The sequence below is a fragment of the Rhipicephalus sanguineus genome, chromosome 11, assembly GCF_013339695.2.
Source record: "Rhipicephalus sanguineus isolate Rsan-2018 chromosome 11, BIME_Rsan_1.4, whole genome shotgun sequence".
NCBI lineage: Eukaryota > Metazoa > Arthropoda > Arachnida > Ixodida > Ixodidae > Rhipicephalus > Rhipicephalus sanguineus.
Window position 1 is genome coordinate 82,873,091 of NC_051186.1, and position 4,520 is coordinate 82,877,610.

Sequence of the window (4,520 nt, forward strand, 5' to 3'; positions counted from 1 at the left end):
ATTTTTTTACCGATCATCCCCGTATGGGGAGGGTGGTTTGCGACCTACTACCGGAGGTACGATGGGAGCCGTGACAGACGATGACAGAGCGCCTTTGCCGCCTGGGCCCCAGCAGCAGGCCGCCGCCGGAGTGGCGGCAGCTCGAGCTCGAGGCGCGGAATGACGGTGCAGTCAGGTAAGCTTGCGTTTCACTCGGGTGGTGTTGACGTTTCAGCTATGCACATGCTTATTGCAGGAGAACAGGCGGAGGGCCGTTCGATTTGGCGACGCACGTTTCGGTGGACGACGCCCGCATCGTTACAAGTATGCGCGTCGACCCCGTCTTGGGCTGCGGTGGCCCTTCGTTCCCAGGGCCCGCGGCGTCCAGAAGCGCTGCCGATAGTATAGAGATAAGGAGCTGCACAGCATTGCAAGTATTAATAATGCCCCTTCTGTTCCTTCTGTCTTTTTTGTTGCGGTGGCTGTTCCGCGTCTAGTTTATCTTAAGTAATGTGCCAACTAGCCCAACAGCCAGCTGAGTTATTTATAACGTCTCCGATGCGCGAAGTATCTTCCTGAACTGTCGTGATCATTAAGATGGTGCTATATGTTTTGCTCAGGATGCGTAAGGACTACTGTCAGTAAAAGTTACAATCATCTAAATATACATAAGCAGAAGCAATAAGAGTTAACTTTCAGGACCTCACGGTACGCGCGATCAGTTGAATCTGAAAGATAAAGTCTAGGCGAATCTCAATCCACAGAAGTGATGCACCTCCGAAGGTGTTAACTGTGGAAGGTACTTGCACGTTGCTTACAACATACGGATAAGAAGTGCATGATGGCCACAGATAAAGAAGAGGTATTGCAGTATTTCATGCACTTGATGCTACATTGGACTGGCAACACTAAGAAGTGCACAAACTGCATTCAAAGAGATGTCTTTTATGCAGATGTGCTGGTTTCAAAACTGGCTGGTACAATATTAGAGGCATCCTTTGTTGTTGTTGGCAGCAGTGAATGATAAGACAATGATGTAAGCAATGAGACAACTTGACTGCTCTTTATTATTGCAAGGATGATGAATTGACAGAGAAGATCAATTGACTCACAATACATTCTGAAATATCATGTATTACTCTTGCATGTAAACTTTTATAGTCCACCAGAGAAACCAGGACAGAAAGTAGCTCACAGTGCTGTGCCCACATTGCCCCTTTCGGTACTGGTTCGTTTTGTGCCTATAAGCGTTTACATAGATTACCAACCACAGCAAGCTTGTGCTCTTGCATGTACGAGTGGCTACTACATGAATAGAGCTTTTGTACACACCTGCCAGACTCATACAGTCATCACATGGGTTCTCATTGTGAATAAAGTGCTGAAAACAATGTTCTGGAATGGCATTCAATGTTGCATGCACTGCTGCAAAATAACACAGGCTGTTTACAGAGTCACTATGGTCTCAACAAACTAGTCCTGCTGTGATTTGCGGCAGAAGCTGAGCATGCTTTTGCCTAACTGCTTGGTACAACTAGCATGCTCTCAATGAACGAACACAATGAAGCTTTTGTCAGAATACAATTCCTGCAAGAACACAAGTACAGGGGATAGGTATAGGATCGAATACAATACAAGAGCTTCTTGTGTTTCACGTTTCTGTGCACATCTCGCAGGAATGTAAACCCCATTACATCGAGTCGTGCCCAGCTGTGAACCACTACAGAGCGTGATCCTGCCTTTGCCTACCCGCTTGGTACATGTCTACTGCAGCCGTATCGTCGCTATTGTTGTTGTAAAGGTCCGCATATTCTCATTCGAGTTCTTCAGTGCAAGGGATGTCGTCTGGTTCAGGCAGCTGCTGCCAAACACCGAGGTTGTGAAGCACGACACAAACTGCGATGATCTTCGACGTGAAGAGTGGGTCATAGTACAGTGTTCTGTACCTCTGCAAGCACCGAAAGTGGGCCTTGAGGACTCCAGTGCACAGTTATACGACGCACCGCAGTGAAGAGTGGGTGCGGTGGAATCGGGCAGCAGAGGATTCTGCAGGATGTGCTCCAGGGATGGGGTTAAGCAGCCAAGGTTGAAGCGAGTATGCACTATCACCTGTGGAGGACAGTGTTCCAATTAGCATAATATGAATGTATACATGAATATGTACTATTCCTTTCTCACTTCTTTTAACTTATTCGAAGACATCGTGTCACTGATATGCACTGCTTTCCTTTTTTTTTACAGCTAGACATATTCACAGAATTGCTTGTCTGGTTAGGTTACATAATTACGGCTTTTGAAATGCTCCAACGAAAAAATGGCTTTATCAACTCAATTCCTTCGTCACGAGGAATGACAACGAAGCTACTGAACTGCAGCCCTTAACTTCTTTCATAGAGAAAAGGGGCGAGTGACAGAAGGCGCATCTTCTTTGGTGGTAAGGGTGTTGTGCTTTCTTTTGATTGCATGGGACTGATGTGCGGCTGCAGACGGTCAGCGCACTCAAGGCTTGGTTTCCCTTAGTTTTTTTTTTGTGCTTAGGCCGTCAATGAAAAGTGAGAGCAGGTTTCTTTTGCAACCGTTTGAGTTGTTTTTTAGTGCTTTTTATGAACCATGACTGAAATACCTTTGAGTTGTCAGTTGACTTATTTTATTGCTATATAGCACATGGCTGTGCTTGCTTATTTGTATTTTTTACACAAGTTGTCCTTTCTACACATAAATGTATTTATGAATGTACAACATCTATGGCAGTTGTATTTGATGTATTCTTTTTTTAACATAGCCTCAGAGTGTAGCATTTTCTGTATCATCGCATGCTTACTATTTATTATTTCACCACTTTATAATAAAGGATCATACAATCTCTTCATGAAAGTTTATTTCATGCTTGACCTTTCATTGCACTAGTAGTCTTTCCCATGACCATAGAAAGACAAGTTGCAATTATACACTGAGAGCAAGTCGGATTATTGTGTGCCGCCTCTGGTCTCAGTATGACTTGTTTTCTCAAATGTGTGCATGAGAGAAGTTTCATTCAAGGGAACACGAGTGCCACTAAAGTAGATAGTGTTCAACTAAGGTAGCTGCCAGTAATAGCATACGGGGCAGAAATTTGGACAAAGAGACTTGAGTAGTTAAGAACCATGCAGCGTGTAATAAAATTACCATGAATAATGTTTTTGCTACACTTAGACACCACACAAGCATTCTCACGCTTGCATACCAAGCAGCTATTCACCAACCTGGCCACGGCGTCCACTGCCCAGTCCTGGCTCACGGTGGATGTCTTCCACATAAAGGCGTCGTGCACGGGCCCCGAGTGCGAGGGCAGTCATCGGCAGGGTTGGTCACATACCTGCAGAGTGTTGTTTGCATTGTACGGAAGTCGGCAACAGCAATACAACCAGCTACATGCAGAACAACTGTAACTGTGTGGTCCAACGCACTTAATTCTCTCGAGTTGCTTTCGGAATGCAGCTTCGACAGCTGTATCTTTCATTTCATATGTGGCAGTTACTGCATGTGTGCATATCACCGTTTATGAAATTAGAGCGCAATCAGCACGTTTGATTTCCTTTCATGCATTATTTTTCTTAAAAGCTGCCACGATCAAATATGAAGCTCGATGAACTTTTTAGGTTGTCACGTCACCCCTGTCAAAACTAAATAGTGACGGAAACTCCGTTTACCGCGACTACTGCGTTCTTTTCTATCACTGCAGTTGGAGCCACGGCAAATGTTAAAATACTGGAGAGTGGCGAAAAGCTGTCTTTCACGTTCCTCCTTTGCATTCTACTAACAGCATGCGCGAGATTGAAGAAGATGAAATTTGTTCTCACCACCATGACGCTGAGGGCGTAAAAGTTCTTGCGGCAAAAGTAAGCAGCCTTGTTGCCATCGTCCTTTTCATACGGCGCACTTATGCACACGAACGTGTCGTCGACCACCTCAACGCAGCCTTCAAATCTTGCATCTATGTGGATAAAGCCTTCCTTTTGGCAGGGAGTGCGATCCACTCATTGCCGAGACGCTCGACGATCGCTTCCATGACAGCATGAATCGTGAGACCCACACTGGACTAACTCGACGCCACGTCCTCGTTGTTCGCGATCGCGTCGTGGTAACTGCCGGTGGCGAACAAGCGAAGGGCGCAAAGCACTTGTAGCTCAACAAAAACAACAACAACGGTCGGGGCTGTTCTCGTGTCCGTACGCCGCCTCTCCAGGTCCTGGCGAAGCTCCCCGCACAGCCATCGCACAGTGTCCTTCGTCAGCCGGCACCACAGTTGAAATAATTGATCGGTCATCACAAAAGCATCGCGGTACTCGCGATGCTTCCTGCAGCTCCAGCCACTACACAACAAAGGGCAGCGCCATTTTTCTTAGCTAATCTAGCGTTCTCTTGCGGCGAGAACCGCAAATTCGAACAAGCCAAATTAAACAATAAACTTTTATTTAACAAGCAAGCTTCATGTACAACACTTTATAATATTACTAACCGAAAACATGCTTGTAAAGTAACTCACGGAATGACATCTACAC

The 4,520-nt window shown here is 45.7% G+C and overlaps 1 long non-coding RNA gene across 1 annotated transcript; it reads right to left on the minus strand.

Moving 5' to 3' along the window:
• Positions 1 to 1,736: 1,736 nt before the first annotated feature.
• On the minus strand, positions 1,737 to 4,244 carry LOC125760412 (uncharacterized). Its single transcript, XR_007417988.1, has 3 exons — positions 3,819 to 4,244; positions 3,222 to 3,334; positions 1,737 to 2,088 (listed from the first exon to the last, which is right to left on the minus strand). It is a non-coding gene; the product is annotated as an uncharacterized LOC125760412 (long non-coding RNA).
• Positions 4,245 to 4,520: the final 276 nt, after the last annotated feature.